Source organism: Aphidius gifuensis, linkage group LG6, assembly GCF_014905175.1.
Source record: "Aphidius gifuensis isolate YNYX2018 linkage group LG6, ASM1490517v1, whole genome shotgun sequence".
In the NCBI taxonomy this organism is placed as follows: Eukaryota; Metazoa; Arthropoda; class Insecta; order Hymenoptera; family Braconidae; genus Aphidius; species Aphidius gifuensis.
Window position 1 is genome coordinate 15,087,674 of NC_057793.1, and position 19,914 is coordinate 15,107,587.

At 30.9% G+C, this 19,914-nt stretch overlaps 1 protein-coding gene across 10 annotated transcripts in view; it reads right to left on the reverse strand.

Moving 5' to 3' along the window:
* LOC122859542 (glutamate receptor ionotropic, NMDA 2B) overlaps window positions 1–19,914 on the reverse strand; it is a 414,324-nt gene that overhangs the window by 197,580 nt on the left and 196,830 nt on the right. The window lies entirely within an intron of this gene.

Here is a 19,914-nt window from a genome sequence, read left to right on the forward strand (position 1 = left end):
ATATAATAAAAATAAATAAATATAGAGAACCTATTTCTGATATCACAAAGGAACTTTCCAACAAATCGTCAATATTTCCATCAGCTTCTATCAAACTAGATATAGTTCTAAGTTCTTCATCACTTATTGTTTCTTTATTATTTATTTTCATTTTTTTGTAACATGACAATCTGTAGAATGTTTTTTTGTTATATTTAAAAAATCACTACTGTCTTTGAAATGTTTTGTGACTTCGTCAACAGCTTTTTTTTGCTATTGTCATAGCCTCTTCAGATATGACAATGGCTTATCCATTTCCTTTTGTAAATGAAGATGAAGCCATGTTTATTTATTTATTATTAATATAATTATAATAATATAATATTATATAATTATTAATAATTTATATTCTTTTAATATAAACAAATATACATATATTATATGTACTTTTTTTTTATGTTGATATGTTTTTGTTTTTGTTTTTTTTTTGGTCGCCTCATTCGACATATACTGTATTATATGGTTAACTACGTAACTCATGTGAAATTGCAGTTAGTTCACTCACGCCAAACATCGGCAAGCCACTCAGTCTACTCGAGCGCCACATTTGGTGCTCGTTGAACTAAACTGCAAATTCACAACTCGTTACGTATAATACTAATATATATATATATATATATTGTAACTGATTTTTCCACCGATAAAGTAGAGGCCTCAGTTACTATGGGGTCAACGAGGATTTCTCACCATCCTCCTCTTTTACCGCCAGGAGGGAGCCAGCTGGTGTATAACGGCAACAAACGGACCGTGGGGTAGTTTCGGGAGCAATGGCCGCCGACGGCCATTTCGGTAGCGACTAGTTCAGTAAGAAATGGTAGAAGGGCGCGGCCCACCATATTAATTCCAAAACGTCACTCTGGCACCATTACTAAAATGTATATGATTTTTAGTATTGGCCGGGAGCGTAATAACCTCACCCCGCGGCGGCGGTTATTACCGTGATCATTAACTTTGGTTTAACTCACTCGCACAACCTGAGTCAATACGAGAGCGAGGATATTCGTACCTCACAGGCTTTACCAAACATCCTCCTATTGCCTACTCACTCTAGTGCACCAAGTAGTCGAACATAAAGTCCATCCGCAGCCACGCTGGTCTTACGCCGGACCACTCTATGCATTTGGCTACTCGATTATAAGTTTCCCTGACAGTAAGTAACCACACTAGAGCGAGAGAGCGAGTGATATACAACGTCCTACCTATACAGCATAGCGACATCGTAAATCACCACCGAGAGCATGCACCACGCATCGGGAGCTTGGTTGGACTTATCAGTGACATCAACTAGTTCCAACCTAGGACCCAGTCGACGTCATCGTCTAAGTCGGCTAACTCCACCAAGGAGTCATGCCAGCTTCACCAATGATATCAACTAGCTCCTCCATAGGAGCATGTCGACATCACCGGTGGGAGTGTCGAAGTAGGGGATACGAATCTGTCGTAGCCAGGGTAGGAATCCGGATTATCCACTCGTGGTGGATGTCTACCAAGTCAACACTGACATTCAGGCGAAAATGGATGTCACTACCGAGGCCACTCACAAACCGGTGGTATTAATCAGCGTCTTAGTCGATAAAACCCCTCAGACCAGACCTCTAATTATTTTCGGGAGCGCGAGATCTGCCAAATCTCGTTACAATATATATATATATGGTGCATTCTAGGTTTTATTCTTCAAAAATAGAATAATTTGATAATGGTTTCTTGTTGAGAAACCAAAACTAAAAATAAATGATATCTGGGTAAATTTTGGTTCTTTCCATATTTCGAGGGTAAAAGCTTGAAAAATTGAATATTAAGCATCACAGTTTTTCTATCTTTCTATCCTTAAATATAGGGAAAAACAAAATTCATGAAGATATCATTCATTTTTATTTTTGATTTTTCTACATGAAACCATTATTAAATTATTCTATTTTTTAAAATTCGTAAACATATTTTTTTTCAATCAGTTATAAAAAAATTAGTAGATATTCTCGGCCCGTTCCCAGAATTTTATGAGTGACTTGTTTTGACCTCGGGATAATATGGAAAAAATTTCAGAATTTTGAACCTGGTCTAATTTGGGAAATACTCGATAGTAGGAAAAAAAAATTCTTTTATGGTGTAAGAATGGTGGAAAAAAATTGAAAAAAATAAGCTTGTTTTTTGGTCCAAAATACACGTAGAAAAAAATTTCCAAGTGAATCGGTAGGGGTCAGGCCGATGACTCGGTGATTTGACCTGGAAAGCCATATGTATATATGGCTAGAGCCATGTGAATTTTAAGTCTAAAAATTGAATTCACTTGGGATATTTTTTTTATTGTTCTAGAGCAAAAAATATTGAATACGTATTTTTATTTTTTTTTTTTTCCAAAAAATTTCGACCCGTGACTTTTTTTTAGTTTTGATTTTTAAGAATTTTTTAAGGAATGTACCAGCTTTTGCATGCTTTTTACTCAAAAACTATTGACTAAAGCAAAAAAATTATAGAGATAAAAAAGTTTAAGTTTAAGGTCTTGTGTGCCGCTTGACTATGTATAGATATACACTTCCATGAGAGACAGCGCGCCTGCGTGTCGCTTACATATACATAGGTATACATTTTCATGAGAGACAGCGCGCAGACCGTGTTTTTCACTCTTTATTTATTCGTATCTCAAAAAGTTATGAAAATGCTAAACCTATAATTTGCTCGAAAATTTCTTATATTTTAAGGATTTTTTATTGATAAAAAAAAAAAAAAAATGGGTCCAAATTAGCGAAGAATCGATTTCAATTGTTCATTTAACAATTAACGGTAGAAAATTTGTTTAAACAATTTTTCAATGTTTTTTTCCGTAAATTATAAGTAAAACTCATACTTTTTTATTTCTATAATTTTTTTGATTCAGTCAATAGTTTTTCAGTAAAAAGCATACAAAAGCTGGTCCATTTCTTAAAAAATCCTCAAAAATCAAAACTAAAAAAAATCACATTTGGAAAAAAAAATACGTATTCAATATTTTTTGCTCTCGAACAATAAAAAAAATATTTCAAGTGAATTCAATTTTTGGACTTAAAATCACGTGGAACTAGACAGATATATATTATGTATATATAATTTTATATTGCTTATAATATTGAGTTTTTTTTCCATTTCTCACTTTATGTATTTTCAATTGAAACTGATTACATATGTATATTCGTGTGTTCATATTGCGACGAGTCTCGCTCGTCTACCTTAAATTGAAATTATATTTATTCTTCTCCCTCGTTTTTCTTTATTTATTATTATTATTATCGTACGGTTGACCAGTGTCGCTTTTCTTATTTTTTTATTTGCGTGAGCAACGAGGGGAAAAACCGGTTTGTACACTTAATAATATCCCCTCTAGTACTACTATTCCCACCGTGTGCCCTACTACGCTTTCGGCTGGTCATTTTGAGTCATTCAATAGAGATTGGTCCATATCAGTCATAGTGGGAATAAAATTGGAGGGGGCAGAATCACGACTATTCAAGCTGTGGCACAGCTCACACTACACACTCCCTTGTCTACAGCTGCAAAGGGTCCAGGTTCTCTGGCGAGTCATCCCAGAACCTCGGACAACCCCACCCTTGCCCCCCTCGAAATTGGAGTCATCCTCTCTTAAAATACCCCCCCCCCCCAATTGGAAGTGGAGCCATCCCTTCCACCAAGGTAGTAGGAGTCATCCATCCTAAGTTTTCCCCTTTCCTTAGCCATTATAAGTATTGTGTGGTTCTATTGTCTCCCCTTTTTTTAGGAAGCGTATTCGGTCAATTATTTATTATTATGTTGTATGTGGATATTTGATAATTCTCAATGATAGATTTCCGTATTTAATTATGAAATAAACTTGGTTAATTTTGAGTGCATTAATTATCGTTTTGTTTATTTATTTTCCCATTGTTTTATCATTTCAGTGACGTAATTTTAATATCCTTCACCCGTCCCTCTCCCTACGAACCAGCATACTGAGCGACCCCAGGCAAACCCCTCAACTTAATTTTAAGATTTATCATTACCGGTCAGGATCGAACTTATTTGGATATTTGGATAATTTGGATTATTGTGCGATATTGGGTTATTTGGTTTATTTGGTTAGTTTTGAGGTCGTTTTGTTGTATATATTCATATATATACGTACATATATAAATAATAATAACAATAAAAAAAAATTATTAATAAAATATATATATATATATAATAAAAAAAATAAAAAAAATAATAATAATAAATAAAATAATTAATAGGGGTAGTTTTTTTAAGGGTCGTTTTTTGTTTGACGCTAACTCTTTAACGTCTGTTCCAATTAAGTAGCTTCTACTTCCAAAAGTTACATGCCTTTTTCCAAGGAAAATACTTCTGAAGGATGCTTTATCAAGGTTGCTTAACGGCTGTTTATTTGCAACAACGAATCGTTTGATTCAAACAACAGATGACTAAAAAAAAAACAGAAAGTAAGGAATTAATTGAGTTGGATTATGTTACGAACAAGAAGAATTTCGAAGGAAACAATTTTCGGTGTGATATAAATGAGTTTGATTTTTTATTAAACAAATGAAACGTTGAAAATGAGGAAGAAAAAATTTAGTGAAATTATTTTATTAATTCAATTTTCAGTAATTATTTTTTATGAAATCAAATAAACTACTAGACTGAAAGTATATACTTTTTTTCGATTTAACATACTTAACCGATAAATACTGCCTAATGCGAGTTTGGCCTTTATGCCTTTATTCTTCTATTTTATTCAAGCTCACTTTAACAAAAATTACCTCTCCAGAACTAACAAATGTTCATTCTATTTATTTAAATAAATAATTGGGTTGCTATTGCGATCAAAAACAGCAAGAAACTTTGGCAAACATTCTGGCTTTGATCATTTATATATTGTAACGTGACATGTTACAATGTACCGAAAACGTCACTACACTACGGAGTCTTTATTCTACGACGCTAAAGCCAACCAAGAAAACGTCACTAAAACTACAGAGATTTTATTCTATGTCGCTAAAACCACCAAAAACGACAATTAAAATATGCCAGTTGCTTTATTCTACGCCGCTAAAACAACAAAACGACCTCAAAACTAACCAAATAAACCAAATAACTAAATATCGCACAATAATCCAAATTATCCAAATATCCAAATAGTGTCGATCCTGACCTGTAATGATAAATCTTAAAATTAAGTTGAGGGGTTTGCCTGGGATCGCTCAGTATGCTGGTTCGTAGAGAGAGGGACGGGTAAAGAATATTAATATTACGTCACTGAAATGATAAAACAATGAGAAAATCCAATTAGATAAAATAATTGATACGATCGATACTGGCGCTCGGAACATCATCGCATTCAATTTTTCGTTAGAATTACAATTTGCTATCCGTTCAAAAACAAAATTAATTGATCAATCATTTACAGTTGGACTTAGTTGCCTTTTAAGTAAGTTGAAATGTCTAACGATTGTACGAAAAATTAAAGAAACACAATTAATAAATTATCGCGATAAATTCTAAAAAAAAAAACAATTTAAATTTTATTAATCAAGTTTACTATCGAGCAATCGATAAAATATATAGTTGAATTTGTATCGAGTCGAGTGCGTTGGTTTTTGACGTCCGTTATCGTATTGTCAATAAAATAGTCGAATATGGTGAATATAAGGAACATCGCCCAAAAAAGGGCATTTTTAAAAACTCAGATGACGACCCTCCGGAATTTAATGGACAGCGAGTCTATCGAAGAGACAAACATTCGATTATGCATGAATCGAATTACCAAACTATACAAAGAATACGAAATACTCCACGATGAGGCAACGTTCGTGGAGCCGGATAACGATAACCATCAAGTCGAATATGACATAATACTTGAACGATATTTTACGTTAGCAACTAAGGTAGAATTAATCTCGCAATCAATCGAAGCAACTTCTGTTCCTCCAAGAAACATTCAAAAGAAAAGCAAAATCAAATTACCTCAAACTCAGATCCCAAAGTTCAATGGAGAATTTGAGAATTGGTTGTCATTTAAAAATTCCCTTCAAGCTATAATTAGAACACATACGGAATTAGACGAAATCGATAAATTCCGTCTTCTTGATGATCCCATAATTGGTGAGGCAAAAAAGAAAATTGCAAATTACCCAATTGCCGAATGAAGTTTCGAAAAGGCTTGGGCGACCTTAGAACGGGCTTATGAAGTCAAAACAGAAATTATCTCGCGCCATATAGCATCGTTGATTAATTTGCCCGCCCAAGATAAAGCATCTACCGAAGGTTTAAACAATCTTGTTGATCAATTAAGACTTATCGTAACATGTCTCGAAGCTTTGAACGTACATGTTGGTCCGGAAATGCTCATCGGCCTTTTAGAGTGTAAATTGCAGAGATCCACTGGTCAAAAGTGGCTCAACACATTTCCCACTCTGGATTCTCTCTGTGATTTTTTGACTAACAAAGCAATCTGTTTAGCGCAATTCAAGAGAAAACAATCCGATATTACCGAATCAAGTAAAAAAGTTCAGCCTCCGTTTAAGAAGAGGCGTTTCAATAATAAACCAACAAATAAACCAAATAATACTAATACTTATTCGACATTTGCAATCAGCACGTCCAATAATTGCGTCATTTGTAACGACCGGCAAATCCTCTATACACGTGCGAAAATTTTAAGAAATTATCCCTTCCGGAAAGGCGTGAGATCGTAAAAAAAGCTAATCTGTGTGAAGTTTGTCTTCGCTATCACAGAGGTGAATGCTATCTAAAAAATTGCAGATTATGTGACAAAAAACATAACATCCATTTGCATGAAGATATCCCAGTCTCTTCAAAGAGAGAGACTAAGTCCAAAAATGCAGAGAAAAAGAAAGAGTGACTAGGCGGAGAAATTTCTAACGAGCAGGGCACATGTCTAATGACGCGATCACTAAAGCTGTTCCTCTGCTGACTAGTGCTGTAGTGAGAGCCAAGGGCAGTTCACAAAAATTCATCTAGACACCTGCTCGACCGCTTATTTTATTACTCATAGGCTATTTACCGATGAAAAAATGCTCTATCCCTATCAACGGTCTAAATTCAATGACAAAAAGATCTGGTAACGTTTGTTGGGGCGTGTGGCCCGCGTTACCGTTAAAAATTCAAAATTTTCAATACTCCGGCTAGGGCCGTGTTAAATTTTATCTGTTAAATGATTTTTGGAAGTAACAGGACAATAATAGTACATTTTTTTTTTTTTTTTTTCGTTTAAATTACGTAGAGTTAAGGCAAGCTATAACTTTTGTTAGAATCAACGGAATGACTTCAAATTAGGCTCAGAAAACGTGGTTTTCAAAACTCTGTCGCCCCTTAATAAGTTTATCCTGTTTCCAATAATCAATTTTTTTCTATTTTTGAAAAAAAAATTACGAAAATATTTCGAATATTCTATTTTTTACAATTTTATAAAAAGTATAATTTTTTTTGAAAAAAGTTTCGAGTAAAAGTTGTAGGATTTTACCACACATGCTTTTTAAGTCTTATACAAAGTATCTAGGACGATTATGTCGAAAGTTAGAGCGTTTTTCAAAAATTACTCGAAAACTAGAAAAGCAATAACTTTTGATAAAATTGTAGTAGAGACTTCGTTTTAGGCTCAAACAACGCGTCTTCTGAAACTCCATCGCCCGTCATGAGAAAGAGCATTATCTGTTCAGTCACTTTTTTTTTTTTTTCTAAAAACTAAAAAATGTTTTTTTTTTAATTTTTATGAAAAATGTGATCCATAGATCAAAATTTTTCCAGAGAGGCGATAGAATTTTCGAATACACATGTTTTGAGCCTAATATGAAGTCTCTAACACCATTTCATCACGAGTTATTGTTTGCCTAGAAAATGAAAACAAGCTATATTTCAAAATGGAGTAGTAACAGAGGTTTCTTATTAAGGTCAAAATAATTATTTTTCAAAATTCTATAACTTTTTCGAATGAATTTTTATCGTACAAATAGTATTTTTCGTGCAAAAAAAAAAAAAAATCACAATTTTTTTTTTTTCGTTTTTTGGAGAAAAAAAAAATGGCCGAATAGATAATGTTTTTTTTTATTAGGGGCGATAGAATTTCCGAATCCGCGTCTTTTGAGCCAAATCCGAAGTCTTTACGACAATTAGTTTAGAAGTTATGAACGTTTTTTTTTTTTTGGGGATAAATCCAATACTGCGGCTGAGCCTTTCGGCTCCTAGCCTCCGTAACTATGACACAAGGTACGTTAGAGTTGACGATTTATGCGAACTCTAGTGACTTTCCTCAAACTCTTACATTTTTCTACATACCAGAAATTGTAAGTATGTCACCCCCCGAACTTTTTCATGACACAAATTTAAAAATACCAAAAAATATAAGATTAGCAGATCCCAAATTTTATATGCCACAGCCAATAGATATGTTGATAGGAGCCGAGCCGACTCTATCTTTGATGTCGGTCGGTCAACATAAATTATCAACTGAAAATTATAAAATTTGTGTACAAAAAACTTTATTAGGTTGGATTGTGGCAGAGACCTCGAGGATTACAGATCAACCTGAGTCCCTATCTTGTCAGCTAACTCGGCTTGAGAAACAATTAACCGATTTTTGGAGGTTAGAAGAAATCAGTCTTGAAAAACCGAAGGCTGAACAAGATATGTTATGCGAGAACCATTTTATTAATAATATTTCACGGGATTCTAGCGGTAGATATATCATGAAACATTATATAAATTGCTATGGTACATTTTAATTTTTCAAAGCAAAAATTGTTTTTTTTTGTTAACATGATAGTAAATATTTTAATAGTCAAAAGATAGACCCTCAATGATATGGCGCCATAGCAAAATTTGCTGAAAATTTTTCTCCGTGTAGAGCTAATTATTCGATTTTGTGATCAGATCAATCACAATATACACTTGTGAAAAATAAAATTGATTTACCTTTTTGTCAAGCAAGTGTGAATATACATATATGTGAATCATTATCATATCCGATTTATGAGAGTTCACATCAAGCTGGTTGTGAAATTTTTCTAATTACGAAAATTAATGAATCACCTTTACTTAATTGTGACATTAAAATTTCTCGTCATTTTACGCCGTACTGGAAAAAATTAAGTAATGAAAGAGGATGGTTATATAGTTTACCAGGAGAACAAGAAATACATATATTGTCTGGAGACAAGGAAAAAAAACTATTGCTATTCGTGGCCTTGGTATACTACGGATCCAAGCAAGTTGCCACGCACGCATAAATTACGGAACAATTTCCGGTCAACAGGTAGTAAATATTGATACCATATATGAATTTGAAACTACAGCAACATTAAATGTTACAAAACTATTGCCTGAAATTGTTGATTTTACTATAGGAGAAACCAACTTTTCATCAGCGAACCCAGCAGTATTGATTTATGATATATCTCTTAAAGAAATAAGAAAAGAGATATTAAATTAAAAAGAAAAATAAATGAAAAAAATCATTCAAAAAATATTATATTTAAAATTATTCTTGGTCCAAATTTCATTTCAAATTTCATTTCCACCGAAAAATTTTATCTTTCTTTAAAAAAAAAAAGTGTCATATGGATGTGAAGACCGTCCCCACCTCAATATCTTATCCTTCTACTTATTAATTTCCCCACTATTCAATATCTAATTGTATAAAAGTCGATGTAATGGTAGGTAAAATTAAAAGTTAACGACGGAGTCAACTAGTAATCTTCTTCTGTCACATTCAGTTGCACTTAATAAGTCTAAAACGAAAAACCTACGTGTTGGATTTGGAGAAGATTATCGAATTAATATTCAAATTTGTGACAATACTTGAAGAAAAGGAATTTCATTTGCAGTATATAAATGGAAAATTTTTTTGGACAAACTAGAATTTATATTATCTTGGTACTCAGCTAGTGAAAAAACAGACGAATTGAAAAAAATATATTCTCCAATTGAGTGTGAAGACATTAAAATATTTCTTAGATATTCATACAAAACGAGGTTGTATTCGATGAGGGCTCTGGAAAAATAGCACTACATGAAGTGTCGATGAATGAAATTGTGAATGAATTACCGTGGGTTGATTGCAGCATAGAGAGTCTGGAAAATATTTCTGTCGACATTTACAATCATGCAACAATATTGTCTATGCATAAGACTATAGGAAAAGATAATCTTGATTTTCCAACATCTGATTTTTTAAAACAAATGTTAGTAAAAAATTTCTACAAAATTTCTGACGATATTGAAAGTACATTAAAAACAAGTAAACTTTTGTCATATAAATTATTTTTATTTGAAGTAATATTATATAATTTTGATCGTTTATACATTGACGTCGAAAGAGCTTTTACAAACCGCTGGTAAACAATAATACTACATCATGTACGATTGGATTATTACGACGAATGGATACATTACTAAGGACTATACTTATATACCAAAAGAAATTGCTGTTGCTAGTGTAATTGGCAACGTTGTAAATCATTGGATTCTCACTCCGCCCTGTGAATATTCAGAACTACCTATGATTGTCAAAGTTGAAAATCAACGACGACTAAAAGATATACATGGACTACATTGGTTTGATGGAGAGAGCGACATAGGAAGAGTACTTGATATTTTACGTTCAATTGCAAAACAAAGTAAATTAATTATGACATGAGTCTGTAATGTATTTACAAAATCTTCTTGGTCGAGATATTATCAACGCAGAAAATATTAATGAATGGACTATATTTGTAGCAACAGAAACATCAAAATCTAAATGTATACTTCATAATAATTTACCATATCATGAGTGTGCACTTGTACATGCTAGACGTATAAAAAAATATTTTTTAAATAAAATGTCTTCAAATAAAAATTGTAGTGTTGACGAAACTGGTTAAATATTGTAAGAAAAGTATGTCAAACGGAAATAAATATTGAAAGAAAACACATGTTCAAATAAAAATAATGTCAATAACCTATGTCTTAATTATTTTTCTATATAACATATTTTCCAACTGCATAAAAATGAGTCATACTTAAAATATTATTTGAAAAATTGAATAATAAAATAATAAATGTAATAATATAAAAAAAAAAAAATTAAAAATGAAATAAAAAAAAAAAAATACACCTGGGCTGACTCGAACGCTAGACCCTATGCTCGAAATATTAATATAACTTTTTATTTATTTGAAAAAAAGTATCAGCCGTCTAGTAAACGGGCTAGAGAATATTATCATTTATTATAAAAACACATGAAATAATTTTTTTTTTAATTAAGGTTGCTTCCCAGAGATTGAATTTCTATTGAATTTTTTTTTTTTTTTGGCTTATTTTGTAAATGAAATAATTATCTTTCTGGTAAATTTTTTTCAATTTTTTCTGACGTGGATCTTTTGAGATAATTAGTCTCAAAGTTGATAACTTTTATACATGAGGATAGGGGGGAACCTTACATTTTGATTTTTAGCTTATTCGTTGTCTATTAAAAAACCTTTTATTTACTACAAAATTTTAGTGATTACAAAATTACATACGAAAAAAATTTTGAATTTTTTCTGACGTGGATTTTGAAAAATGAATAACTTTTAAAATATTAAAACTTTGCTAGATGCGCGGCACACTGACATGAATACAAGCATGGTTTTGGCGTACTACGTAAACTTTGTTTGCTAGTGTGTTGCCGCGCACACACATACTACTCAGGGGTATAGCACTGCGTGTATTTCGGTAGGGGCTTATTTTTTGTAACCAGTGGACCGTACGACAACGCGGAAGACAAATTTTCATCGTAGAAAGAGACAGAGAATGAGACAGACAGACTGATAAAACGAGACGATATATACTTCCTACAAGACTGTTTTTTCAATAACTATTTTACCTACAATTATCGGCATTTTTTGAATTTATGAAAATTAATTGAATTTTCTATGCTTCTAATAATTTATAAAAACAAACAAAAAATTATAAAAAAAATGGAAACTAAAGAAAGAATGTTGTTTACATGTTAATTTATAAAAATTTAATTTTGCCAAAGAAATTAACATGCAGGCGACATCCTTTCCTAAGCTAATATTTTTCCCATAGCTTTTTATTAATTTAAATAAAGAAAAAGCTATAGGAAAAATGGTAGCTAAGGAAACGATGTTGTCACATGTTAATTTATACGAAATTAATTTTGCCAGAGAAATTAACATGCAGGCAACATCCTTTCCTTAGCTAATATTTTTCCTATGACCATTTATTTATTTAAATAAATAAAAAGCTATAGGAAAAATGGTAGCTAAGGAAAGGATGTTGTCACATGTTAATTTATAAAAATTTAATTTTGCCAAAGAAATTAACATGCAGGCAACATCCTTTCCTTAGCTAATATTCTTCCTATGACCATTTATTTATTTAAATAAATAAAAAGCTATATGAAAAATGGTAGCTAAGGAAAGGATGTTGTCACATGTTAATTTATACGAAATTAATTTTGCCAGAGAAATTAACATGCAGGCAACATCCTTTCCTTAGCTAATATTTTTCCTATGACCATTTATTTATTTGAATAAATAAAAAGCTATAGGAAACATATTAGCTAAGGAAAGGATGTTGCCTGCATGTTAATTTCTTTGGCAAAATCAATTTCGTATAAATTAACATGTGACAACATCCTTTCCTTAGCTAATATTTTTCCTATAGCTTTTTATTTATTTAAATAAATAAATGGTCATAGGAAAAATATTAGCTAAGGAAAGGATGTTGCCTGCATGTTAATTTCTTTGGCAAAATTAATTTCGTATAAATTAACATGTGACAACATCCTTTCCTTAGCTACCATTTTTCCTATGACCATTCATTTATTCAAATAAATAAAAAGCTATGGGAAAAATATTAGCAACATTTTTTTTTCAGCAATTTGTCAATATTTTTTTATTTATTTGATTTCAAAATTTCAAATTCTAAAATTTTATGACAACTTTGTGATTGAAATTGGATTGAAAAAAAATTTAAATTATGCTTTCTTTAATATTATTTTAATTTATTTGACGAAATCTGCTTTTGAGCTGGTAATGTAGAATTGAGACCGATATTGTAGAAAATAAATGAGATTATCATTTAATATTAAAATAACTAGATCTTGTCTGGTGAATCGGGAGGAACTAGACTGCCAAATAAGCCCCTACCGAAATACACGTAGTGCTATACCCCTGATACTACTAAAGAACTTGGTTTTTTCATCAGTGGCGCCACAAAAATTTCAGGACACGAGAATAAAAAATAGCGTTATCAATATACGGGCCCTTCGTGGCATAAATATTGGTTCGGTAATGCGACTGGGAAGCAATTTTAAAACAATTGTTATTGTTAAATAACCAAGTACGCATTTCAGATTCAAGTAACGGAGCGCTATAGACATAAGTGTAGTTCTAAAGCACTACCAAACATGGTCGCCCTACACTAACACTTATTTGACTCACACACATTCTTCATTCAAACTTCTGCTGCCACTTTTGCTTGCAGTCTGCTTGCACCTATGCGCGTGCACACATCACAAAATAACATTTGAAAAAAATAATATTAAAAATAAAAAATAATATTATTATTCATATATATGGGGCATTCCAAGTCAAATCACCGAGTCATCGGCCTGATCCCTACCGATTCACTTGGAAATTTTTTTCTAGGTGTATTTTGGACCAAAAAACGACCTTATTTTTTTTCAATTTTTTTCCACCATTTTTACACCATAAAATAATTTTTTTTTTCCTACTATCGAGTATTTCTCAAATTAGACCAGGTTTAAAATTCTGAAATTTTTCCCATATCATCTCGAGGTAAAAACAAGTCACCCATAAAAATTTGGGAATGGGCCGAGAATAATTACTAATTTTTTTATAACTGATTAAAAAAAAATTTTTTTACGAATTTTAAAAATAGAAAAATTTAATAATGGTTTCTTGTAGAGAAATCAAAAATAAAAATAAATGATATCTTGATGAATTTTGTTTTTCCCTATATTTAAGGATGGAAAGATCGAAAAACTGCGATGCTTAAAATTCAATTTTTGAAGCTTTTACCCTCGAAATATGGAAAGAACAAAAATTTGTCCAGATATCATTCATTTTTATTTTCGATTTCTCTACAAGAAACCATTATTAGATTATTCTAAAATTAGATTATTTTAAAATTGGTAAAAAATTTTTTTTTTAATCAGTAATAGAAGAAAATTAGTAATTATTCTCGGCCCATTCCCAAATTTTTATGGGTGACTTGTTTTTACCTCGAGATAATATAGGAAAAATTTCAGAATTTTAAACCTGGTCTAATTTGAGAAATAAATAGTAAAAGAAAAAAGAAAAAATAATTGGTCGGTCCAAAATACACCTAGAAAAAAAGTTTCAAGTGAATCGGTAGGGGTCAGGCCGATGACTCGGTGTTTTGACCTGGAATGCCCCATATATATATACATTATACATACGTACATATATAAATAATAATAACTATAAATAAATAATAAAAAAAAAAAATTATTAATAAAATATATATATATATATAATAAAAAAAATAAGAAAAATAATGATTATAAATAAAACAATTAATAGGGGTAGTTTTTTTGAGGGTAGTTTTTTGAGGGTACTTTATCAGGCTATGGGGAGTCGCGTATGGGCCCCGCCGAGTTTATCGGTGCTCGAGGGGGGAACGCGAGCAAGCGGCCCAGAAGGAAAGGGGGCAGGTAAAAAAACGACTCCCAAAACCTGTTTAATTTAATTTAACAGCACGCTGCCCGCTATCTCTCCCTATACTCTACTAACGTCGTTATAACTTCTCTTCACAATCAATGTTTAAATGGATCAATCATAAGACATACATCTGCGTGATTTTAAAATAAAAATAAGTCAAGTATGAAGAAAATTGGTAGATAAATTTGTTAGTTATCGTCAAAACAAATTTAAGGATTGAGAAGAAAACGATCAACGGTCAATGTTGAATAAAAATTCTGAAAATCTTATGAGATTTTTAAAACATATTTGTGACCAAATGAGAAGGTGAGAGTAAAAAAATTTATATGACGTTTTTTAAGGACTACCCTAGTGCATAGATCTGATTGATTGGGACCACGGAAAATTGCAAAATTGTGGGTAGAAGATGGTTGAATAAATTTTTCGCGGAAAGAGAAGCGAGGACAATAAGCAAAACGTGAGAAAAAGAGAAGGTATATTTTTGAATTTTAGAGCAGCCACTTAATTTTTCTAAATTTGCGAAAAAAAGTGTTTCGAAAAAAATTTAAACTTTAAAATTTCTAGATGTAAATCGAGTGGTATCTCGAAAACCATGACTCAACCCCATAGGATGCTGAGAGTAGAAGGTGAGTGATACTGGAAATTCGAAATTGTTGAAACATGGAGAATCATTTATAAAAATAATTATTTTAAGTAATAACAATCATTGCCTTTGAACTCACTTAGAAACAACCAGATGATATGAAGAGTTTTTCAAATTTGAGAAAGAATATCCAGTTCAGGGTTGGACATTGAAACACTAACGTGGATACTAATACGTGCATTACATAAAAATAAATTTCAATCATTCCTGAAAATTCTTCGATACGTGAAGATATGTATTTGTACGGAATATTAAAAGGAACTGAAAGATGGAGAGAATTTTTTTCAGAATTTTTTATACATCTTAATATTTATTTTGCCTTCATTTATGTATGTAACAAACTATTTTCGATGTTTTCTCGTTATGGACCTGCACGCTTTCTACCCTGAGGAAGTTGAGGGGTCCGCGAGCGGTTCAATTATGTATGATGCTAATACAATCCTGAATCGGTTCGAAAGATATATCAATGTATATAAATAAAACAATAAAATGAAATAAAGTTTCAAAAAATAAAAAATAATAATAAAACAAAAAAAAAAAATTTCTTTATTTTTGGCCAGTTTCCAAACTTCCAGAAGATAGAAATATAAAGAGATTTAAATTCAAAAAGGAGTGAATAAATACATTGATTACTGAATAAATCAATGAATGAGTAAATTAACAAACAAATAATGAACGAAGTTATGATATTACCTGACCTTCAGTTGCGCAAAAAAATATTATAAAATAAACATCATTGAGAAAATGTATGAAGGGAGCAATTAACGAATAAAAAACGAATAAATGAAAATGATAAGACAGCAACGAAAAATTAAAAAAAAACGAAATTGAGAAATCGAAAAAGTGTAAAATTGTATGCTGAAAAAAGGAAAAAGGAAGGAAGAAAAACAAAAATATTCAGCAGCAATTATTTTATTATTTGAAAAGAATTATTATTATTATTATTATTACTATTATTACAACTCCGTCTTCTTGTTCTCCCGTCTCATGATTTTTTCTCCGCAGAAGTCCTCTGAAAACAAAAACAAAAAAACAAAACGAAAATTATTTTCGAAAATTACAGATAAATTAATAAATAAAAAAATAAATGTACCTTCTAATGAATGTAGAGAGAAGATAAGAATGAGCACATGCAACAATTAAATCATAACAATAATGAAAAGATAACCACGTGCACCAATTTGATAATAAAAAAAAAAATAAAAAAATAATAAAAATAATAAAAAAATGATCATATATAAATTGATAATAAAGAAATGAATATGTATAACATCAAAATAAAAATTGATTTTTATATACAAAAGTGACTCATTTTTGCCTTTTTCATTAAACAAAAGATGTAAAATAATAAATATATGAATAAAAAAATTAGGCAGTTTTCTTACGATAGTTTGTAAATTTGATTTTGTAATTTTCAAAAAAGTGCCTAATTTTTTTATTCATATATATTTATTATTTTACATCTTTTGTTCATTAAAAAAGGCAAAAATGAGTCTCTTTTGTATATAAAAATTAATTTTTATTTCGATGTTATTTCACTTCTTTTGTTCAATAAGACGCTATTTTGGGGAACAATTGTTATTTATTTGTTTAAAAACAAAAAAAAATTTCTAACAGGCCAAACCATTCCTGTATACCGAGAACCAATCCGATGTGTGTATCCGTATGTAAGTTGCGTACGCATTGAAGTGAAATGAAGATAGGAACGATGCATGTATAAAAAAAGACGGAGAGATAGACGAAGAGATTAGACCGGCAATGTTAAAGAGGAAAAGAGAACGTGACGGACTGGCTCATTTTTAAGTTTGAAGAATCTTTTTCAATAAAAACTGTGACATGGCATTTACGGGGTGTTGGATATATTGCCCGTTAAGGGATTTATATCTAGTAATGATTTTAGGATAACTCATTTAAATAATCAACACAGTAATATTTTTTAATTGTTATCGTTTAATTTTAATAATTAACATTTAAATTACTATTTAAATCTCATGTTATTATTTAATTTTTTTATTAAATTAGTTTGAATTTATTTTATTGAATTGTTAATTTATTTAAGTTGATTTTCAGTCAGAGCAGTGACAAGAGACAGATGCGTAGGTTACAAGATTGCGAATGCAACTAAAACTGAAAAAAGGTCGAGGAAGCTAACTAGCTTCTGGGCCTCAACATAAAAATTCTGGAAAATTCTAGAAGGCCAAACGACGCTTGCATAACTAAGCGTCGCTTGGACCCGACAAACTTCCCAAAATGTTTTTAGTTTTCACATTTATTTTATTTTCCGAAAGACTGGGTGGTCTTCGAGGTCAGCGGCCTAATCCCCATTGTCCTCAAACTGCAACGTTTTTCTAATAGCAAAAGTTGTCAGTCTGAGGCACTGGTCGGCATTGACTCGTGCCATCAGAGGATTAGGCACGCGAGCCCAATGTTTCTTGTAAATTTTATCTCTTATTTATTTTTTATTTTATTTTATTTTACAAAAAATGAATTTTACCTTTTTTCTCTCTCTCTTCTCACTCACCTCTCTTTCCGACGGAACACGGGGTACTGTACTATTTTATTATTTATCGGAAAAATTCAAGGGTAGGCTTATTGGATAGGAAAACATCAAGGCAACTATTTTTACTTTAAATTTAAAATTGATATTTGAAGAGTTATTGAACGAATAAGGAATTGTGACGTCACACACACGCAACCTATTTATATAATTACCCGGTAACTTCTCTCGCGCTGGGAAAAAAGAGTCGAAGAACCTTCCGGGTCTTTTGATAAAGTTAAAGGAATAAATAAAAAGAGAAGATAATAATAACTACGTGCACCAATGAAACGATAGCAACAGTAAAAAGATAAAAAATAAATTAATAATTGCAAAAACAAAAGAAAATTTAAAAGAGAAAATAATATATATTGAAATTACTTACTTCCTCTTTTTGCTTCAAATAAATTTAGAGAATTGTTAAAAATATTTGCGAAACACCAGATCACATAAAACGTTCTATTAGATCATTGGGTGGTCGTAGAGCATCTCAAAAGAAAATGACCGGTACAACAATTACATTGTTCACTTCCTGGAAACTCAAACTGAAGCATTTTAAAAAAACGGAGGTATGATGTTGGTGAACCTGCAATACACCAACATCATGCTGACGCTATTGATGCAAGAATCCAATTGTTAATATATCACATAGAAACTTAGATTTATTCCTTCTAGATACAAAAATAATGTTGATTGATCGTTTTGACAATATATAAACAGAAAAAGGTATATTAAATTCAACACAATATTGACTTGCAATTTTCAAATCATTCAACAAGAAAAAATGGAAATAGGGACTAAAGATTTTCAAGGCTGATCTAAATAAGAAGGAAAGTGGGTATTTCTGGATCTTGCATAGAATTTTACATTTGACAATAAATATAAATGACTATGTAGTGGTTTATCAACGTTTATCGAAACGCTTGATTAGATTACAAAAACGAAATCAGTCATAAATTTTATTAATTATCATAATAGTTATCGCTTTGTTTTGGGTGTGTTAGCTGCCATGCACGAGATTTGAAACACAAAAATGAATTAAATCCAGATGGGATAACATCAGTTGGTGTGGAACTAAACAATTTGAAAAAAATAATAATACAAAAATGAATGTATATGGCATCAATAATATAGATAATTCAGATGATGAATCAGATAAAAAAAAGGTTGATCGTGTTGATTATTCAAATAGTACAAATAAAAAAAAAAGAGACGTCAAGAAAGAATTGTTTTATATTATGTAGGCAATAATGATACATCAAATCATCTCTTAATTCATCTTTCAATTATTGAAAAACTTAAGAAAAAAGTCGATTGATTTTAAGATGAATCGGCAGCTGAAGGAGATGATGATAAAGATTACGATGAATATGTATTTTTAGGAATGAAAATTAAAAAGTACATAGAGTTGTAAAATTTAAACAACGACCTTGGTTGAAACCATATATTGAGTTAAAAACTAAATTCGGTACCATTGCAACATTTCTTGTTGCTTAAAATTTGTTTAAATCATTAACTAATATTTATTTTGATAAAATGTTGAATACAACTCATTTACAGAGAATAATTGAATTAGTATCGAGGTATGGTGGTCGAGATGGAGCAAGAGCTTCAATATCAAAACCTGATTTTCACAGCTTTTTAATTATTGATGATTGACTTATTGTTGAAATGAAATGATTGAGTATTCATTTTGAGAAACCAATATATGATGGTTTTTCTATTTTGAATATGTCAAAGATAGTCATTTACAATTATTATTATAATTATATAAAGAAGGGAATCGAAGATGATGTTATTTTTGTATACATGGATACTGATAGTGCAATTTTGGAGATTTTTACTTCACACATTTATGTGTTTATTTGTAGAGAACATAATAATTTCGATACATCTGTTTATCCTCTAGATAATCGCTCTAATATTTCTCAGAAAAATAAAAAAGTACGATGTATAATGAAGGATAAATGTAATAGACAAAT